This window comes from Sceloporus undulatus, chromosome 2 (assembly GCF_019175285.1).
Source record: "Sceloporus undulatus isolate JIND9_A2432 ecotype Alabama chromosome 2, SceUnd_v1.1, whole genome shotgun sequence".
In the NCBI taxonomy this organism is placed as follows: Eukaryota; Metazoa; Chordata; class Lepidosauria; order Squamata; family Phrynosomatidae; genus Sceloporus; species Sceloporus undulatus.
In genome coordinates, this window is record NC_056523.1 from 313499786 (window position 1) to 313523009 (window position 23224).

The window sequence follows — 23224 nt, forward strand, 5'->3', positions numbered from 1 at the left end:
GCTCTGGGATGTTGGCTGCAAGGCTTATGTGCAGAGCCATGCCTGGGTTTTTAAGAAGCTGTTCCAGCAAAACACAGGCAAACAAACAAACAAACAAAGGATCCCAAATGTTACCATCTGAGCTAGCACAACTATTCCTGAGTTACCTTTATAAAAAGGCTTTAAGATTTCCAGAAAATAAACCCTGTCAGCCTGTCTTGATAAGGTTCATCTCTGGGAAAGGTTACCTTTCCACAGCTTTAATTTGAAAAGCTCTGCTGAACCAAGGAGTGACATCAGAATCCATCACACTCAAATGGTAATCAGCAGCTGATGAAAACAATCCACATCACAAATAAGGGCCCTTCTTTCTGTGCCTGACATAAGTTTTCCTTCATCCTCAATTTATAATGAACAGCAACAACAACAACAAAAATTGTGCCTATAGGGGAAAAGTCAATACAGACAAAAGCACTGTTGTGTTATAAACCCAGAAATCATAACATTAAGAAATGGATCTGACAGAAACAGAGAGAAAACTCAAATAAAAAAGAAAAAAAAATTTTGCAACTCCAACAATACAAAGGGATTGTTTCAAACACAGATTGTTGTTGTTGTGTACTTTCAAGTCATTTCTGAATTATGGTGACGGTACCCTAAGGTGAACCTATCATGGAAATTTCTTGGGAAAGTTTGTTCAGAGTGAGTTTGCCATTGTCTCTCTTTGAGGCTGAGAGTGTGTGACTTGCACAAAGCCACCCGGTCAGTTTTCATGGCTGAGCAGGAATTCAAACCCTGCTCTCCAGAGTCTTAGTCCAGCACTCAAACCACTACTCTGCAGATTACCACTGATTTAAAAGCATTCAACCCCATCACTAATTCATGTGAAATGGCAACAAAATCTATGATTTTCTAGAGATTGATCATATCTGTCTGTTTATTTATTCTTCTATTTGCATCTTTAACAAGCAAACCCAAGATCAGATACTTTTAACTTTCAAATGTTATGAATACACTTAAAAAAGAATAAAAGCAAACATACAGTTTTCCAAACATGTATGTTATGAGGGTAAATTGGATGAGAATGTTCTCTACCAGACTCACACAGTGGATTTCTTTTGAATTATACACAAAAAGATACTCTCCAAAAGGATCTGCAAAACAATATAACATCTGTGCCCTGACACTTGGTCAGAGTACAGCCTTTAGAAGAAAGAAAAAGACTCAGGGAATATAGGTAATGTAAAGCACATGAAGCCAGTTTGAGCAGAATAACCTCATTTTACAAGTTACATTTTTAAAAAAATCATCCTGTGCCTGACAACACTAGCTTACTGGAACTTGGGAGATAGGTAATTCCAAAGAAGGGAATATTCCATATAAGTAAAAATATTTCCTTATGAATAATGATCCACTTCTTTCTCAAAAGGGGAATCCTTTTGGTCCAAAATATTTTGACCCCAAATACAATTAATTATTAGCCAACCAATATAACTTTCTTATTAGTTTCACTAAATCTAGTAAGGATCATGGCAATGAAAGTATATTAACAATTTAAAAACTACAGGGTGAGGAATTAATCATAGCCTCAGAAGGGAACTGGATGACATCTGCCTAGAAACCAGAAGAAGAAATGTTGAAAACTAGCTAGAAATGAGGGCAAAACAATCTACAAAAAACAACCACAGGAATGTGTGTGATTCAGATTTCAGCCCTTGCCTAACGCAAGCCAGGTAGAGGGGAAGGGACCGTTAATACTAGGAGCAGGACTTGGAGAAATTAAGATTTTGGACAATTCCTGTATCGCTCAGCTAGCATGGGCTAGCCCATTGCTGGCAGGGCTGAGATATTCCAGGGGAGGTTGTTCAAAAAGTAATTTTTCCAATTTGTCATCCCCCAAAAATAACTTTTCCAATCTCCAAATAAGGTGTTGCTCTTGTTTTCAGTTATCACAAGCTCAACAGATAACATTCTTCCCACACACTTTTCTCTTTCCCTCTATCAATATCCTATGGAGGTCTTCCTCCCACAGCCCTTGCTTCTCCTCGTCCTGGCTTACCCTGTTCAGGTGTAAAATCCAATCCACTACTGGCCAGCTCCACACAGGTAACTGAAGGGTTCTTCCAATCACCAATGGGTACTACTCTCAGACTGATTCAAGAGCTGGGAACTGAAAACCGAAAAAAAACCACTCCTTCCACCAAACAGGGTGTGCCACCTCTCCAGCAGCACTCAAAAAGTCCCAGAACTTGCCCTGGCATGGAATGAGAGCAGACACTGAACAGAGAGCTACTGTGCTACATAATGGTGAGAGCAAATGCTTCAGAGTACAAAACAGGTGATCTGAAGACATTTAACTGCTTGGCAGGTTACCTCTTATTCCTTGCCATCTCCCGTATCATGGTAGAGCTGCCTGAAAAGAATGACTTGAAGCTCTTCCCTGCTCATGCCCATCTTCATGCCATGAAAACTTTCACCCGATTAGCCCAAAAAACCCACAAAAAAACTATTTCACCAGATTAATTTCTCTGTGAGAAGATCTTGCTAAATGGTTATCATTAAAAGTATTCTGGAAACCCACACTCTTTCATCCTCAAAGGAAGGCAAATGTAAACTCTATCTGTACAAATCTTCCCAAGAAAACCCTGTGGCAGGTTCACCTTGTTGTTGTGTGCCTTCAAGTCATTTCTGACTTATGGTGACCCTATCATAGGGTTTTCTTGGCAAGTTTCTTCAGAAAGGGATTGCCATTGCCACCCTCTGAGGCTGAGAGAGTGTGCCTTGCCCATGGCCACTTAGTGAGTTTTATGGCCAAGCTGGGAATTGAACCCTGATCTCCAGAATACTAGTCCAACTCTTAAATCATTATACTATACTGGTTCTCAGCTCACCATAAGTCAGAAATGACTTGAAGGCAAGCTACAACAAAAAGCATTCTCCTGCCTGATCATTCTGCCCTACAGATAGTTTGAATGCTCTGATCAGTGTTTGGGTGTTAGAATGAAAAACAGCTTTTATGTTTTTATGTCGTCAAAAGGCAAAACAGTCACAGCTGTTTTATTCAAAGATGCTCACTTTGAAAATGGAAGTATGTGCAAAAGAGCTGATGTAAGCACTATTACTGTTAACAACTGCAGACTTCAGAGTTCCATCATCATACTGTTTCTTTGGCTTAACAACCAAACTGAAGAGTTCCAGACAGATGTTAAAGCTTGTTTGCTATTTTTGTTGGTCCTAAAACAGAACTGTTTTCCTGTAGCTCTTGTGATATATTTCCACGTAGACCAACATACTGTAGCTCCTCATGCCTTTTGAGTGTTTCAGAAACATGACTGTATACTTTGCATACAACTGCCATGTGCTGGACCTGGGACATGGATTCCAGAAGTTTGGTATTAATATGCAACTAGTGCTAAACATTCTTATGCAAATGCACAGATGCCTTTGCTTTCACTCTAGACAATTATTAATCTAGTCTTTATACAAGGCCTCAGCTGCCAAAGAACGAACTGCTGCTTATGGGCATAATTCTACTGCTGGAACTCTGTTTTGATCTGAATAGAAGTAATTCACAGTTATTTGGCATCTTGAGTAAGACTAAAAAATACTTGCTGCACAGAGAAAGCTGTAGAGCCACAGACATAGCAGCCAAGTCTGGCCGTACCAGAGTTTGACCTAGCACAGTGGTTCCCAACGTTCCTAATGCTGCGTCCCTTTAATACAGTTCCTCATGTTGTGGTGACCCAAACCTATGAAATTATTTTAGTTGCTACTTCATAACTGTAATTAAATAGGTGTTTTCCAATGGTCTTAGGTGACCCCCATGAAAGGGTCATTGGATCCCCAAAGGAGTCCCGACTCACAGGTTGGGAACCACTGACCTAGCAGATTCTGGAATGGCTATTAGGTTTGGCTTGGCCATTCCTGATCTGTAAAGATTGAGCAGGAAAGGTGTTTGGTTGAAATGTAAACTCTCAATGCAAGTATCCATTTCCACCAATTCAGAGCTTTGCTGTGAGCACACTTGCCACAAAAATGCACATGGTTTCAAGGCTTGCTGGATGTTTCAGGCAAAGAAAATATGTACAAAAATCAAGTGTTTTTATTTTTTATTTTTAATACATTTGTACAATTGAAAAATAGGCACAAACATAAGTTTGTTGATGGGGAAATGCATAGGACAAGAGGACAGAAAATGCACACAAATTTTTAGTCATATAATAGTAGCAAGAACTCTGTCCACTCAAACTTGGAAATGGACTGAGGTACTGACAACAGAGGAATGGGTTATTAAGGTTTCTAAGTTAGTCCAAATTGCCATATTAATGTAGGTTTTAAAGGACAAACCAGTTGAAGGTTTTTTGAAAACGAGGAAAGAATTTATGGACTTTGGGGCCAATAAGAAATCTAACCATGTAATGATCTGTGGTTGTGATTACCTTAGCAAGTTTATTTACTTGGTTCTCTAATGGTAGAATAATATATTTTTGCTTTTGGATTTTTCTCTCTCATTACTATTTCTATTGGGGGTTGGAGGCAGTTTTATGTTTTAGTAAATTTTAATGCATTAGTTGCTTTGAGTTTATTGTTTTTGTTTAGTGTATTAGTATGGTGTTTGAGTTTCACATATTATTTATCTTCATTTGTATGGATGGACATTCTTCTTTTCTTATGAATTATTTTTTATGTTGGTGCTCAATTACATTGTCTATATCAACTCAAATAAATATTTTTAAAAAGAAAAAGAAAATACACACAAATTTCTATAGGGAAAGAAAAAAAGCCTTGTAGTCGGGTTCCACCACCACCAGCAAAATGGTGGTAGAAACTTGGAAATGGACTGAGAATTAGAAATATATTTTTTAAAAATAAAAATATTTTTTAAAATATAAATTCCAAAAAGCAAAGCTTGATTTTGCCATTTTATATCAGGGACACCATTTTACTATGCCACTGTATTTAATGGGACTTGAGCATCCATGGATTTTGGTATCCACAGGGGATCCTGGAACCAAACTACAGTGGGTACCAAGGGCCCACTGTATCCCTGGAACATGGCCCCTGAAAACTTCATTGAAACTGCATTTGGCCACTGAACTGGAAGAGATTTCCACTCTTGCTCAGAGTGGCATGCTCCAAAACTGTTAGGGCTAACTCTCATTTCATCCCTTGGGTTGTATTGCATGTTACTCTCAGACTAATTGGAGGAGGACTTTCCCCAGGTTAACAAATGGCTTGTTGCAACATTTAATATTGTGTATTATTCTAGTTAAAGAACAGGATCTTCCTTTGAAATGTCAAATTATTTGCTTTCTAGCCCATAGCTTTGGTGCATCTTGGTTTACACTTGCCTGGTTAAGCAGAATCAATAGAAGCCTTTGATGCATGCTAAAATGCTCTTAATCATTTTTCTTTAATCCTCTTGGCTATGCTATGTAAACAGGAATAAGAGCAATAAGGAAGAAAATTCTCATCTCTAACCAGTTCAATGAGCAAAGTGCTTCTGTTGTTAGTTTTTGAGGCATGCATCCCTGGCAAAGCATTTCATTAACTTGCTATTGAGCTGTAAGGGAGTCAATTTTCATTGGGGAGAAAGGCAACAGACTTGTTAATGGGGGGGGGGATGGATTACACAACAGCACATAATGAAATATAAAGTTCAGTATTACCCAGTTCTGAAATTCATTTCCACATTACATCAGTCTATGCAAATAGCATTCCTGTTTACTTTGAAACACAGTGGTCTTCAGTACCACTCACATGTCACAGTGGGTGGGACCTGATCCTGTGACCCAAGTCCGTGCCATTAAAAGAAGCACACAATGATCATATGATTGGGGCAATGACCACCTGGCTGAGGCCAATCCAATGGATCTTTCCACTCAAATGTTATTTGGTCAGGAGGGATATCAGAACATACTGCTCATCCCAAAGGGAAGCATCTTCCACCTGGGTATTTAGAATCAGTGAAGCCTCCAGATAGTTTCATCACCTTGGAGTGTTTCCTACAGATTGGGTTGAACCCCAGAGTTGATTTTCCATCCTACTGACCCAGGAACTACAGCCATCACTTCTCCAAACTACTACTACAACAACTACTACTATTACTATGATTTGTTTTTTTTTTAATCAGTGGAGGACCTGGGGTTCATCCCTACTTCTGCACTAATTCCTAAGGTGCAAAAAAAAACACCATAAATAGGTAAAGGTAGTCCCTTCACATGAATGACTAGTCAGAACTGACTGTAGGGGGTGGTGCTCATCTCCTTTATTAAGCTGAAGAGCCAGTGTTGTCAGAGAACTACTGTACTCCGGTTGTCATGGGGCCATCATGACTGCACCAACTGCTATTACCTTACCACTGAAGTGGTACCTATTTATCTACTTGCATTTGCATGCTTTTGAACTGCTAGGTTGGCAGAAGCTGGGACTAGTGACAGGAGCTCACCCCATCATGTAGCACTCGGGCCTTGAGCTGCCAACCTTCCGATCTTCTGATAGTCAGAATTGACATCTTAACCACTAAGCCACTGCATCCCTTCAGAGAACACTATATTCATGATCAAAAAGAATTTTGATCCACAGCAATGCTGAAAAACCTAGCCATTTTATATTGTTGAACATATCTATACAAGATGAAGCCTGAACAGTTACAAAAACACTCATTTATTATGCCTCATGTTTCAGGAATCCACTCTGACACTAGAGGTCTGCTCTGAAGCCAATCTCCTGCCTGAATTCACACTTGTCCAAAGCCCATTTTAATTAACAGCAATATAGTTCAAGGCACTCTGGTAGACTTTTTCCAGAAATGTACTTCTGAAAAAGTGAAGTGTCTAGCCCTCATGAGGAATAAGCTTTGAATATGACAGTCTGAGCCAGTGGCATCACTAGGGTTGGTGTCAATCCAGTGCAGTAACTCATGCTGTCACCCCCAAGCTGCCTGTCACACCCCCAGCCAGGCCAATGGTCCTAAAAGAGTAGATCAGGCTGGTGTAGAAGAGAAAGTCTCCAATCTATTTGCCATCTATGGCTGGTAGACCACAGCACCCAAAGAGACCATCTGTGTCCTAGATCATTCCAGTCTACCAGACCTGCTTACATCTCTTGAATGAGTCCTGGTACTATTTGGTGAAGGGAATGGCCTTCAGGTTTTCACTGTGGTGTTTCGACATTGTCCCAGTCATCTTCCTTGTTGCCAGAGGGTGGGCAGAATGTGTCCGCCCCAAGACCTTAAATCTCTATGGAGATGTGCAGCAGTACACACCCTTCTCACAAGTGCACCAAGAGACACCAACCTCCAAGGTGTCTCCCATTGTGGTCTCCCCGCCCCGAAGAAATGCCCCTGGTGTGAGAAGTCAGAAGAATTTAAATTCCTACTAATAATTGTTCTGTGAGTATGCTTTTAAATTCTGCAATTATGCACCACTTTTGGAAGCCCCTGCAATTAAAAGTGGGGCAGGTGGAGAGAAAAAAAGAAAAGGAATTACCAGCTTGTTAGATTAAGGGCATGCTGTGGATATAGTATATCTTGATTTTAGTAAGGCCTTTGACAAAGTTCCCCATGAAATTCTTGAAAACAAGCTTGTAAAATGTGGGCTAGACAAGGTAACTGTTACATGGATTTGTAATTGGTTGACCGGCCAAACCCAAAGGATGCTCAACCATGGCTCCTTTTCATCCTGGAGAGAAGTGACCAGTGGGGTCCCACAGGGCTCTGTCCTGGGCCCAGTGCTAGTCAACATCTTTATCAATGACTTGGATGACAAAATTGGGGTCATGCTTATCAAATTTTCAGATGACACCAAATTAGGAGGAGTAGCTAACACCTCAGAGGATAGGATCAAGATTCAAAGTGACCTGAACGGACTGGAAAGCTGGACCAAGGCTAACAAAATGAAATTCAACACGAAGAAATGTAAGGTACTCCACTTAGGGCAGAAAAATGAAATGCACAGGTATAGGATGGGGGACACCTGGCTGAATGAAACTATGTGTGAAAGGGATTTAGGAGTCCAAACAGACCACAAGTTGAGCATGAGTCAACAGTGTGATGCGGCAGCTAAAAAGGCCAATGCGATTCTAGGCTGCATCAATAGAAGTATAGTGTCTAGATCAAGGGAAGTAATAGTATCACTCTATTCTGCTTTGGTCAGGCCTCACCTGGAATATTGTGTGCATTTCTGGGCACCACAATTCAAAAAGGATTTGGAGAAACTGGAACAAGTCCAAAGGAGGGCAACTCAAATGGTGAAGGGTCAGGAAACCATGCCCTATGAGGAAAGACTCAGGGAGCTGGGGATGTTTAACCTGGAGAAGAGAAAGTTAAGAGGTGATATGATAGCCCTGCTTGAAGGGATGTCATATTGAGGAGGGAGCAAGCATGCTTTTTGCTGCTCCAGAGACTAGAACGCAGAACAATGGATGCAAACTGTAGGAAAAGAGATTCCACCTCAACATTAGGAGTAAGGGCTGTTCGAGAGTGGAACAAACTCCCTCGGAGTGTGGTGGAGTCTCCTTCCTTAGAGGTCTTCAGAGGCTGGATGGCCATCTGTTGGGGATACTTTGATGGAGGGTTCCTGCATGGCAGGGGGTTGGACTGGATGGCCCTTGCGGTCTCTTCCAACTCTATGATTCTAGGAAGTCTGCTATGAAGCATTTTACTGCCAGTTCTTAGACCATACCTGCACAATCTCCAGTTATATTATTGTCTTTTGTCATATACAGTACTTGATAAAGCTCATTTTTGTCTGCCAGGAAAAAAGAAGGAATTAAAAACCACAAGTAAGAGTGCTGAGCCCTGGTAAGAATTGTAAGCAACTTGATTTGGTGGGCCAGCTTGCACATTACAGAAATCCTTAACCTTACTAAACTGCTCAATTTTCTCCAGCACAAAGTTGTGTATGTTTTAAACATTCATTCTGGAGAGTATGCCAAGGACTCTCTGGTGGTTTGCAAGTGCCTTGAGCACTTGGTATGCGGAAGATAAGGCATGCAAAGCAGTAGATTTCCATTGACAAAGGATGCAGGTAAAAAGCCAGCAGCTTTCTTGCAGAGAACCTGAAGAAATATTAACATGAACCACAACAATGGGACTATTCATCACAAAAAGGTAATCTAGAGTGAAGGATGCAGGCCAGCAGCAATGAGTAGGCACCACTGAAGGAGAATTAAACAGTTTCCCTCAAACTCACTCCGGCACCTGCGTTTCTTCCAATATACATATGAGGTACACTTCCCATGAACAAGTAACAACCTTTGACACTCTCTCCCTTCCTCATCCATGGCCAAGTTCTGGGCAGCATTGGCATCAGGTGGTGGTGGTGGAAATAAAAACCCATAGCCCTAAGCTGACTTCATCCTATCACATATGTTTCCATGTCCCTTCACAACTGTTTTGTTACCTGAGAAGCTGCGTTTGACCAAATCAGATCATGGCCCCATTTGACCAATTATTGGACATGTTTGGATGTCACAATAAGCCATTGTTTTTGGTGTCATCCAGTGGTGTTAAAAACCACTGGGGGTTATCAAATCAGCATACAAAAGAGTATAAAATCCATATCTCCCCAAACCAACTTGAAGGGATCTTAACATCTGCAAGAGAAGGCTTCTCTCAGTGCTTTCACCATCACAAGATCACTTCATGAGGACACAAGAGAGACCCTTCTCAGTGACTGCTTCCACCCTCTGGAATGTCCTTCCATGGGAGGCTATACTGTCCCCATCCCTGCTTTCCTTTTGCCAGCAGGCAAAGAGATTTTTATTCAAGCAAGCTTCATAATTTATAACCATGTCAGTGAGGTTTTTATATGGGGTATATTTTCTAGGTAAAGGTAAAGGTATTCCCCATTGACAAAGTTATCAAGTCGTGTCCAACCATAGGAGACGGTGCTCATCTTCATTATTAAGCCAAAGAGCCAGCTTTGTCAGAGACTACTCTGTGATCATGTGGCCAGCATGACTGCACAGAACACTATTTACCTTCCCATCAAAGTGGTACCTATTTATCTACTTGCCTTTGCATGCTTTCAAACTGCTAGGTTGGCAGAAACTGGGACTAGGGATAGGAGCTCACCGCATCACGAGGCACCTGGGCCTCAAACTGCCAACCTGCCGATCTTGAAATCAAGAGTCAGCATCTTAACTACTTGAGCCACTGCATTATGTTTTTAAACTTTTGTATAATTTATTTAATTTTAGTTAGATGGTTTTAATTGTTTTTAAATTTTATTGTAAATTTTAAAATGATTTCATCTGTGAGCTGCCTCAGGTCTCTTTCTGGGAGAAAGGCAGCATAGAAATGAAATAAATTAATAAATTCAAAACTTTCTTTAAAAACAGATTGAAATCAATATCAATAGCCAATTTTATAGTAACATTAAAGACTAAAGACCCTTTATAATAATATAATTTTTGCTGCCTGCTGGAAACTCAACAACGGTGAAGCCAGCATGGCATAATGTAAACAGATTAAATCTTTGAGCTCACTAAATTAACAAAGTACTTTAAGCCTTTTCTATTAATGTTATTTTTTTAATTTGATTAAAATATTTGTGTATCATCTCTCAGCCTTCCACAATGGATTTGAATGGAGACACACAATATTATATAAAAACAAATCAAAGCAATATTTAAAAAAATCTGTTTTGAATCAAAATTAAAACCACCTCAAACCCCAATTCTGATTTTAGGATCCGAAGGCCATACAAAACAAGTGCATTCTTGGTTTCCAGCTGCATGGAGATTGCCTAATTTCCACTGGGAAAGAGTTCCACAGTCACGGTGCTACTACAGAGAAAGCCCTGTCACATGTGCTCACCAACCTAGCCTTTCAGGGTAGAAGGACACACAACACAGTTACAACACATATTCTAGGCAGGCTCATTCCAGAGAAGGCAGATTTTCAGATTTCAATCTCCAGCTGTTTAAGGCTTTGTAGGTCAAAGACAGAGCCCTGAATTCTATTCACCATGGTTTGTTCATCTGACCAAACAAACCTTGGCTTGGTCTTCCCCAATTCTGCATGTTTCTCCCTGCCCCCATTCTATTTTTCAGCAACTGTTTTGAAGTGCACCGCTAAGGAAATAAGTCGCGATAAACCACAACTGTGGCTTCAGTGATCATAGCAAACTAGAATCCATAAACCAGCAACATAGCAAGGATTCAGATGAGAGTCTGTAGCTGCTAACAAACTATGGCTTATTACAGGAGAGGAAGAGTCACACATCGCAACAAACCAGATTTCAACAAACCATACCATAGTTAACTCCCAAGCTCCTTCCAAGATTAGAGCCAGAGAGGAAAGCCAAGGGTTTTGTGTTTGTTTTTGCGGAGAGGGGATGCAAAGCCAAGAATACAACTCTGCATCTTGGAAACCACAGATTTTTGCTGGGCCACCAAAGCCAGTGATAATTTGTGGACCCCAGGGAACTGTCTGGCCTCAAAACTCTGACTTGAATCTTGTGCCAAGTGAAGTGCCCAATATTGGCATTTGGGGTTTCTTTGGCAAGCAGCATACATGAAAAGGGTGCCGTAAATGTAGAAAGTGGGAAAGCCTTTTCTCTGTGGTCCTGTCATGCCTCCAGAGCATCTTTGATGCTCTTGAGACATATATTTAGTTAAGATTATATTAGGTTTTCTATGTATTAGTTTAGAAGGGAAAATACAGATCTATAGCTTTAAGAAAGACAAGGATTGTGGGAAATCCCAGGGTCTTATGCTGTCTCCCTCTAGCTAAGTTTCAGTGTGTAGTAAGATTTCAGCCAAGTCAGACCTGGAGAGAGTATTTTCCTTTGACAAAAAGATAAGTCCACAAAGGAAGAAAGATAGTCCTCAAAGAAAGATAGAATACATCAAGAAGAGAGCAAGGTATTTAGAAAGGACTATAGTAAGAAAAAGAAGAAATCAGTTTTGTGTTATTTGTGTTTATAACCAGTAAAGCTTTTGAAACTTTAGAAATTTGTGGACAAGTCTTTTGTTCTGGCTGTGTTCCTGAGAGCCAGAGACCTTACTACACCCATGCCTGAGTAGGAACCTCTGGAGTAACAAATCAATAATGCCATTACCAGATTATAAAAGTGTTTAAAGAGTTACCACAGATGAATGTTTAACGAAAACAAAAGCTTCACCAGAACATTTCACTGCTGCTGCTTGACGGGAGGATGAAAACACAAGCATGGCAAACCGGAACTCCGAGTCTCTCATGTTTTCTGTTACAGAAGTCCACTTCAACCACAAGCCACTTTAGAAACCACAGGAGCAACAGCTTGGGGGAATGGAAACAAAAGTTCACAGTTTTTCAGGAAAGGTTGTAGAGATTTTTAAAAATGAACAGAAACACTTGGACGCACACCAAGTCTCTAAAACCCTTTTCAGGTTTTCAGAACAGAGTCACAATAGAGTTAAAAATTGGTACTGTTGTCACTGTTCAGACTATTATTATTAGGATTAGCAATAGTTTGAACATTTGAGGCAGAACTCAGAAAATTTCCTTTTTTGGACTACAAATTCCAGAACCCCCTAGCCAACTGTTTTCCAAACTCTCACCTCTGCCCAACACAGCTTGGACCAACCTTCAAATGCATCAAATTACATCTGGAATAGGGAGAGTAGCCTAGATCTTTAAACATCACTAAGACCCTGTACAGACCGGCGCAAAGCACTAGCCTGTGGGTGAGGCGAGGGCTGAGCATCCACAAGTTCAAAGCCCTACCACCGCCGGCAGGGTGTCATTGTGGCATGCACTGGTCTACACAGCATGCGCCATGATGCACCTCCAGTGCAGCATCCAAACAGCGCAACATGGAAGGGGCATCATCATGGTGCATCAGCACACCTATGAGGGAGCAAGAAGAAGCCGCTTTTTGCAGCTTATTTTTGCTCCCTCCAAAGGCCGTGGCATACGGTTGCCGCAGCCTCCATCCAGGGCAAAAAGGGGTGGCGTTTAGCCGCCTGTCTGTACAGCCCCTAAGTGACCCAGAAAGAAATTACAGTCTAGAACAGTGGTACTCAAACTTTTTACCCTTGTGACCCCGCTATACATGTGCATGTGGACACTGTGCCCCCCCCTCAACGTAGTATATAAATAAAAATATTTAGTTTATTTAGTGTGTGCATTTTCATTCGCACATCCATGCATATTCCTATTTTAACATTTTATAAAGAAATATTGTTCAAATTAGAACAGTTTTATTCAAGTAAATTCAATATTTAACTCAAGACCTGTGTACATTACATTAAATTACACATAAAAAAAGTTTGGGAAGAGGAGAAAGAGGTATCAGAGGCTCCAAGTCTCGTGCCCCCCTTGAGCAACTCTTGCACGCACACCCAGGGATCCTGCCCCACCATTTGAGAACCATTGGTCTAGAAGATTCCTCATTATTAAAGTTTATGTCAGTAAAACAGGATTGGTTTTGGCACAGGAATATCTAGGCCATATCAGACAATACATAAGATGATGTTTCAAGCTATCTTTAAGTTCCTGCTTAATTCATGCATAAAATATCCTTCTATCAGCAACCAGGTTCCACTAGTTCAAGTCTTCAAAAGGATAAAGATTATTCTTTCTTTCTTTCTTAAGAAGAAAGCAGAAGTTACTTTTTGGTGTCAAACTGGTCGAAGCATTCTGGGATCCACAGTTATAAAAAGGAACCTTTGAAAGATCTGTAAAGCATCCCAATTTATCATCTTTACCAATGAAAAAGCTAGTGGTTCTGATGCCAGTGTTAGTCTTGCCTAGCAATGTGATGCCTGGTACAAAGTAGGAGATGGGAGGAGGAAAGAAAGGCCAGGACATTTAAAAGTACAGATGAAAAAGTGGAATGACACAGTATTAATCGAGACCATCCCTGCCAAATCGCGTATGCATTCTTGCCTCCACAAATAAAGGTCAGGTGTACGTGTTATGTGCTCCCTCTTTAAGGATCTGGCAACAGAGGCCATGTTAACTTTCAGTTTTTGAAAGGGAATTCTTTCAGTTTTGGACAGGAACAACTCGGGCCTTCATCCCCTTTTCAAAAGCCAAAATAATAATAATTTAAAAAAAATTCTGGGACTATATAGCTGAACTAGCAACTAAAGAAAATGTGTTAAATTCATAATATGTTTCTTTAAAATCAGATGTTTGCTTTGTGCTGGAAGAAATTTTAATAAAAAGCTGTTAGCTGAAGACATCTGTGTGTCATTCAGCTTCCCACATTAAAAACAGTAAGCGAGATGTGTTTTTGTTTTCCTAAGAGCTAAAAAAATTCAGTTCTTCCTCTTGAAAACTTGCAAATAATTTAACACAGAGAAAAATTAACAGATGTGTTTGTTGTGGAAACAATTCAGCTGGCACAGTACAGGAAAACAGGATACAACCATTTTGTCACAGAAAGAGACAGCTGTGTGAAATGTTCACGGAACAGGCATCGTGTTCTAAAAATGCAGGAAAAGGCTGCGTGAATTCATTTTTGTCAGGGGTTTGTAATAATCGGATGTCCTGTACAAACTAGCCTATTGTGATAAGGGATGGAAATTTTTCTGAAATGGAAAAAAATTCCACTGTTGTTTTCCATAGAAATTTGTCATTCTTCAGAATGTATGACTCATTAAAATTAATTAGCAATAATAAATATCAATGAGTAGATATGAGTCAAATGAGCAACAAGACTAGATACAGTACTAGTCAATCAAAGTTGCAATACATTATTTTCATTCCTAAATAGTACCTGTATTTATGAGTGCAGCTCTTCTGGTGTACTTATCTAAGGATATCAGCAGTTTGCAAAAACTTCCTTGGATTTTTTGTCCCATTAATATGTGGATAGACAAGCTCTGGGACTGAATCCGGCTGACCTTCATCCGCAGTTTGACCCAATTTGACCCTCTAGCCATTTCAGATGGTCATAACCTTTTCCCTATGACACCTTCATCTGGGGCTTTCCCAGCTTTTGTACAGATTACTTCCCCATTCTTGAAACACCTCTCCCAAGAATAATACACTGGATAATGGAAAGTACCAGAGAATTCCAGAAAAAAAATTAGCATGCACTTTATAGACTATAGAAAGCCTTTGATTGCATAGATCACAAAAACTATGGATTGCTCAAAAAGGATTGGGTGTGCCACTACATTTTGATTGTCCTAATGTGCAACCTGTACTCAGGAAAAGAGACAACTGTAAGAACAGAATACGGAGAAACAGAATGGTTCTCAATCAGAAAGAGGGTCAGGCAAAGATGCATTTTATCACGCTGTCTGTTCAACTAGTATACTGTATAGAAAACATCATTCAAGGAGCAGGTTTAGACTTAAAAGAAAGAGAAGTGAAGATCAGAGGAAAGAACATGAATAATCTAAGATATGCAGATGACACCATTCTACTAGCAGAAAACAACAAACACTTGAAACAATGAATAAGGAAAGTCAAAGAAAAAAGTGTTAAAGCTTACTGTTGATCAAAACAAAACTAACGACCATGGAGGATTTACATAAATTTGTTGTACACCATGAGGAAATTGAAATAGTTAAAGCTTCCCCATGCTTTGGCTCAATCATTAATCAGAACTGGAGGTTGTAGCCAAGAAATTAGAAGAAGACTAGGAAAAGGAAGAGTAGCTCTGAAAGAATTAGACAAGATCCTGGAATGCAAAGATATACAACTAAACACTAAAGTTAGGATCCCAGGATAAATCAAACCTGGTCAAATAAATCAAGATGACCAAATAGAGGCTGTCATACTTCAGCCACATCATGAGAAGGCATGACTCACTAGACAAGAGGAAGATGCAGTTAACAACAAGACTTAATGAACAGTCAGTGTTTTACACTAAAACATACTGGTAGTTTGAGTCCAGCTTTTGGCCCTGCTCACCACTAGCAGATGTGGAACCTCAGATCCTCTCTGAAATTGAATTTGGACCCCAACATGGAAGACATTCCATCCCTTAATCTAAATCACTGTAGGAAAGTTCAGCTATCCACATGTTGCTGGACTGCAGTTACCAACCCTGAAGTTGATGAGACATGCAACTCAACTATATCTGGATAGCAGCATTAGAACTCAGTAAAGGCAAGGAAGTGTTTTTTATTGACTTACAGAGCTAAGTCTTACTGTTAGCTGCATGGAGAACAGAACTACTGTATCAATGGAATTTTCCTCATTAATAACCACACTCCTGGTTAGCTCGTTATCTTTATCTTAAATTAGGCTTGCCAGGCGAAATGAGTGGCATAGTTCCTTCTAATAGTTCCTTAGAATAGGAGATTTCAGGAGCAACACCTATTGAAATTTGCTATACTACACAACCATTAAACGGAAGCCCTGTCTCTGATTTCACCTGGCAATCCTATCTTAAAAAACACAAGAAGCACCTATGGTGGGAATATTATTAGTCCAAACTGGAGCTTTGGTGCTATGGTGTGTGTATGCATACCTTCGAGTTGCCTATAACTGTGGTAACTCTATGAATTTCATGGAGTTTTCTTAGCCAAAGAATACTCAGGTGGTTTTGTCAGTTCCTTCCTCTGAAATATAGCCTACAACATCTGGTATTTCTTGACAGTCTATAATCCAAGTAATAACAACAAACAACAACAACAACAACAACAATAATAATAAATATTTATATCCCACCTCTTCCGATTGAAGATCGAGGCGGGTAACAACAAAGAAAAAAACAATATACACAATAAAAACAACAAGCCCCACAAAACCCCGACCCAACCCTCCCTCCCAACTATAAAATTAAACAGTAAAAAAAAAAGTTTTAAAAGTACATAACAATACATCAAAGATAAAAACAAATCACAAGTAAGAAAAATAATAAAAGGGAGATTCAATTGGTTCTGGACATTATCAATCGGGGAAGGCCTGCCAGAAGAGAAAGGTTTTTGTCGCCTTTTAAAAAGCCTCAAGTGAGGATAATTGGCGAATCTCTTCTGTCAGGTCATTCCAAATTTTTGGAGCGGTGACAGAAAAGAACCTCTGGGAGGTCACCACCAGTCTGGTCTTTCTAGATTGTAAGAGGTTTTTCCCGGAGGATTGGAGTGTATGGAAAGGATTGTATGGGAGGAGGCGTTCCTTCAAGTAGACTGGACCCAGGCCATGTAGGGCTTTATAGGTGATAACCAACACCTTGTACTGTGCCCGGAAGCTAATAGGCAGCCAATGTAGTGATTTTAAAATAGGTGTAATATGGTCGAACTTGGATTTTCCAGCAACCAGTCTGGCTGCCATGTTTTGTATCAGTTGGAGCTTCCAGATGTGGCACAATGGTTGCCTCATGTAGAGCGCATTGCAGAAATCAAGGCGAGAGGTTACTAGAGTATGTACAACCATTTCTAGGTCCCGCTGTTCCAGGTAGGGTCGCAACTGGCGTATCAGCCGAAACTGATAACAGGCACTCCTGGCTGTCACATCAATCTGAGAAGACAGTTGAAGTGACGAATCCAGGAGCATCCCCAAGCTCCGGACGCAGTCTTTCAGGGGAAGTGTGACCCCATATAGAACTGGCAAGCTTATCTCCATACCCGGACTGGGGTTACCTATCACAAGTACCTCCATTTTATTTGGATTCAGCTTAAGTCTATTTTCCCTCATCCAATCCATTACCGACTTCAGGGGGGAGATGTCCTTCTTGGTCACTGAAACAGTCCGAGACATAGAGAAATAGATTTGGGTGTCATCAGCGTACTGATAACCCCCCACCCCATGTCTCTGGATGATCTCACCCAGTGGCTTCATGTAAATGTTAAACAGTATGGGGGACAGAATGGCACCCTGAGGGACACCAGATGTCAGCTCTCTCATAGAGGAGCAGCTGTCCCCCAGCATCACCATCTGGAATCTGCCTGAGAGGTTGGAACATAGCCACTGCAAAGCAGAGCCAACAATTCCCAACTCTCTCAGGCGTTCCAGAAGGATACCATGTTCTATGGTATCGAAGGCTGCTGTGATGTCCAAGAGCACCAACAGGGCCACACTTCCCCTGTCAATGCACAGACAGAGATCATCGACCAAGGCAACAGGGCAGTCTCCACTCCGTATCCCGACCTGCAGCCAATTTGAAATGGATTGAGATAAACGGTGTCATCCAAGACTGCTTGGAGCTGGTTTGCAACCACCCTCTCAATCACCTTACCCAAGAAGGGAAGAAGAGATACTGGCCGATAATTGTTTTTGTCCAGGGGATCAAGGGAAGGTTTCTTTAGAATGGGTTTCACCACTGCCAATTTCAGGCTCGATGGAAAACAACCTTCCCTGAGGGAGGCATTGATTATGGATTGTAGCAGCTTCAAAGTTGCCTCACCTCCCTGGATGGCCAGCCAAGATGGACAGGGATTGAGAGGGCAGATGGTCTTTTTTACCTTACCAAGCAGCTTGTCTATATCATCAGTACTCAAAGACTGAAAATGATCCAAGATTACCTCATTAACGGAGTCACTAGATGCCTCTCTTGTTGACTCTGTACTAACTAGGACTGATCCTGCTTAGCTTCCAAAATCAGACAGTATCTGGTACCTTTAGGACATTTACGCTTAGGTTATGGGTATGTCAATCGTCAGTATCAACCCAATCCTAGTAATCCTGTGCATTGTTACTTAATAAAGCTTTAAATTTACTGGTATATAAAATTCTAACCCCATAAAGAGCACTATAGTGATTCCCTTGGCTAACCAAAAATATGTAAGCTGTGTCTTTCTATTAAAAGAGCTTCTCTGATTTTTATACAAGCTGGCACGGCATATGTTTCAGTCTTTGTTTACTAAATGTAAGTCATGCTAAATGTGAGTTTCATGACTATAGGTAAGCAAAAAAAAAAGAAATTAGAATAAAATAAAAACCTAATTCTAAAATAGTTTTTTGTGGGTTTTTCATGCTATGTGGCCATGTTCTGGAACAGTTTATTCCTAACATTTCACCAGCATCTGTGTCTGGCATCTTCAGAGAATGCTGACATGGAAGTGAGTGAGGCATATATACTATCTGACCCTTGGTTGAGAGGAAACTAATTACTTGTTAATCTGTGTGTTGGTCTTCCAAAACATAGCCATCTAGCCCGAAAAACCAACAAAAAATTGTGTGTTGGTTTGTTGGTGAATGGCAAGGCCTCAAGGTGGGAGGATATGTAAGGAGGATTTATGTAATTTAATTAGTGATCCATTGTCTGCTGGGAAACCCCCTGACCCTGGGTGATGTTCATCTGCATGTGCTCAGTCTTGATTTTGGTGTTTTTCAGGACTGGTAGCCAAACTTTGTTCACTTTAAGGGTTTCTTCTTTCCTGTTGAAGTTGTCCAGGTGTTTATGGATTTCAGTGGCTTCCCTTTGCATTCTGACCTGATTGATAGTTGTTGGCATGGTCCAGAATTTCAGTGTTTTTAAATAGCGTTTTTTTGTTTGTTTGTTTGCCCAGGATGGTTTATATAAAGTGTTCTGCTATTGCTGATTTTTCTGGCTGACCCAGTCTGCAGTGTCTCTCGTGTTCCTTGATTCGTGTTTGAACACTGCAATTGGTGGTCCCTATGTAGACTTGTCTGCAGCTGCATGGTATGAGGTAGACGCCTGTGGCCATGAGAGGATCTCTCCTGGCCTTTGCTGAGCACAGCATTTGCTAGATTTTCTTGGTCAGTTTGTAGATGATTTGGAGGTTGTGTTTCCTCACCAGTTTCCCCATTCTATCTGTGACTTCTTTCATGTATGGTAAAAAATACCTTCCCTTTGGGTGGCTGTTTGTCTTCACTCTTACAGGTTTTTCTAGGTCTGGCAGCCCTTCTGATGTCTGAGCTGGAGTAACCATTAGCCTGTAGAGCCCAGTCTGCATGCTTCAGTTCATTCGAACTTTGGTGTCCTTGTCCAACATTCAAACCACTATACATGAAACCAGCTCTCAGTGGTCTCTGATGGAGAATTTCCCCCCAACTGTTCTAATATTGTTTACACACATATGGAAAACATATGCTCTCTTACTGATCAATAGACTCTTTCCCGTACTAAAGAAGCATTGCTTCTGTTTCCAGTATTCATGCTGTGGGTGTCATTGCTTGTGTCACCAAACCAATATCACCTATGCACATGGAGATGCTATCAACAGACTCAGGAGAACCCCTCTGAACCCAATGAGGACTAGATGGGGTAGTGTAGTAGAGTAATGTAGAGCAGGGCACAGCTAGCTGCTTGGCTGGCTGGCATACATAACACAATTACTCCACACTGCAACATACATACATTCAGATCTAACCATGGGAATTTGAAGAGGCAATATCCCATGATGGCTATGAATTTCACATCCTGTTCTTAGGCTTCCTAGGAAACATCTAGAAACAGAATGTTACACCAGATGAGCCTGTGTTCTTAAACCCCCAAACCCACCAGTGTTATCCAGATTTAGTTGGGAAAGATCAGGACACTGCTTTTGTATACTTAACATCTGGAGGTGAAATACAGGGCCCAAACAGACAGGCCAAAATAAAGCTTCTTCAGGTCACTTTGGAGGTATACTTTTAAATCATGCATGTGTCCTAAGAGGCCAGAACCATGCCAAAGTCATATTCCAGTCCTAAAGACTGGAGCGCAGCTTTGGTGCAGCTTCTGGGCTCTTAAGATATGTGGGTCATTTAAACAGCATACCTCCAAAGGCTCGGTATAGACCGCCAAGAAGCAGCGTCCACGCACTGATTCTAGGGTTAGGGACCCCAACCACACGGTCCCTAACCCTAGCACGTCACAGCGTCATCATAATGGTGGCCTCCCGTCCATACAGGGGCTGCCATCGTAACGTTAAGTGACGTGCAGCATATAGATGTCACTGTACGTCGCTTATGTCACCAGTGTGCCAATGGCATACTCGTGTCATCTGCATGGCATCCGAAGAAGAACCTGATTTTTCTGAGAGGACACCGCACAGTTTGGCTGGTGTGGTGTCCCTCAGGAGGAAAACTGGATGCCGCCAACTTGCCTTTTGGGGCAGTTTGTTTCGCGCCAAAGTGACCCAAGCAGCTTTATTTTGGCCTGTCTGTTTGGGCCCACAGTCAATAAAAAAGACAAAAAATCTATTACCAGAACACAGCAGCTAGCTTCTTCTGAATCCCCTTCTCCTACCTGCTTCCATTTTAGGTTAAGGTGTGTAGACAAAACAGATATTGTTCAAGAGAGCTACTAATAAAAATTCATGGCATGACACTGGGATGCCAACATCTAAGAGTCTGGGCTATTATCTAACAACAGTAACAACAGAAGAAGGGGGAAGGAAAGATACTGCAATAAAATCTGAAGGATAAAACTGCTAGAGATTAAAAGGAAACTACTAAAAGAAGTTGGTTTAAAAGGAGTTGTGGTGAGCGGGTGCCAAAGTGCTGAACTCATGTTTTATTCACAGCTAAAAATGCCAAACTCATTTCCAGAGGCAGAGAAGAACAAAATTGAACTTCTGCTCATAGGGCTATAAAAACAGAGTGATTTGGGATAACAATTCCCAAAAGGCAGAATGTGGTCAAGGCCCTGAGTAATCTGCACACCAAGTGAGGAGGGAGGGGCATACAATTTGAAATAATGCAATGTAGATTTCTTGACCTGGATAATTTATATGTCAAGCACATTTGCATCATGTCACTGTATAATTTCCTCAGAAGTGTTTACTGTCTGGCTCCTTCTGCTGCATTCCAATAAAAAGTCACATATTTTCTCTGATACTTAACCAAACTCAGACATCTCCTGTGGCCTTCAAGGGGGCCAATCTAAAATCTTTTTACTGAGAAGTAGGCTCACAGTAAATTCAACTTCTGGTTAATTATGTATAATATGAAAACTGTATTCAAAGTAAAACAAGGGTAGGAATCATGGAGCTTTCCAAATGTCATCAGGCCACAGGTTCCAGCAGGTCCAGCCAGCCTAGCCAATGGTGAGGAATGCTGGGAGCTGCAGTCCAACAACATTCTTCAGGCCATGTCCACTGGATGACCCTGAGCAAGCTGCACTGTATCAGCCTCAGAGTAAGTCATAGGCAAAACCCTCTCTGAAGAAATCTGGCCAAGAAAACTCTATAATAGGTTCACCTTAAGAACTGCCAGAACAAGTCAGAAATGGCTTGAGGGTGCAAAACAACGAAGCACTGGGTGGTGACAATAAACTTTATCCCTATACCTTCACCCTTGCAGTAGAAAGCTACCAATTAAACCATTCATAGATTACATCTTAGCAGCTGCCAAAACTATCGGTTATTACACAGAAATGGCACTACAAGAAGCATCCCTGTGGTGGGCCATGCTGGCTGGGTGATGCTGGGAATTGTTATGAATTTTTAAAAAACTTTTCCAAGCTCTGTTCATGTGACAGCCAAAAGCAGCTAGTGGCCCTCTTTGGAGATACTGCCATACTACATAACAAATCATAACCATATTTCACAGTATGAAGGACTTCTGTTTTGGAGATATTCCATTCCAAAAAAGGCAGAAGACCACACATTTTGTTGACTTCTCCTATTATGAAGAGAGAGCAGCCAAGCAACTGCAGGGGCAAAGTATCAAGCAAAGATGCAGGCTGCCAAAGGGCAAAGTCTTGATAGGGTGGGGGAAGTCTGCCTTCATAGTGATCCTTGTCTAACAAGATGTCATTGCCCTTCTGACAGCCAGATCTTCAGCTGGAAAAGGCTTGAAGTTTCACTGCTTAAAATATAAATCACACCTGAAAAGTAATCTGGGAAACTGCAGAGTTGTTAATGGTTGTTAACTGCCATCAAGACAATTTTGACTTATGGTGACCCTATGAGTAAGAGCTTCCAAGTTACCCTGTAATCAATAGCCCTGCTCAGGTTTTGCAGATTCAAGGCTATGGCTTCCTTGATTGTGTTTTATCTGCCTGTAATGTGCTGCCTTCTACCAAGCATTATTACCTTTTCTAATTATTCATGTCTTCTCATGATACATCCAAACTATAACTGTTTAGTCATTTTGGTTTCTTGACTGCAGTTATGCCAGTGAAATTGGGTAACAGAGAACTCAGATAAAATTATATGGGGATGCTCTCTCCTCCTTTCCCTCTTTGAAGATTTAGTCCAGTGGTTCTCAATCGTTGGTTCTCCAAAGATTGGACTACGCACTGCGCAGCTCCTCTGCCTCTGGAGAAGGCCTTGCCACATAGCTGGGCCCTTCTTATTTCTCCTCCTCTTCTTTTTCTTCCCCTCTTTCTCTTCATTCTCCTCCTCCTCCTCTTCTTCTTTTTCTTCCCCTCTTCCACTTCTTCTTTCTCCTGCTCCTCTTCCT

General features: G+C 41.0%; 1 protein-coding gene across 4 annotated transcripts in view; it reads right to left on the minus strand.

Annotated features, from left to right (window-relative positions):
• The window catches only part of NEDD4L (NEDD4 like E3 ubiquitin protein ligase), a 406323-nt gene that overhangs the window by 297036 nt on the left and 86063 nt on the right, over nt 1–23224 (minus strand). The window contains exon 1 of one of the 4 annotated variants that reach the window (XM_042448266.1): nt 2039–2096. The exons of the other annotated variants lie outside the window; for them this stretch is intronic. The gene's annotated coding sequence lies outside the window, so the exon portion shown is untranslated. Of the gene's footprint in view, nt 1–2038; nt 2097–23224 lie in introns of those variants that run through there. 4 annotated transcript variants of the gene reach the window in all.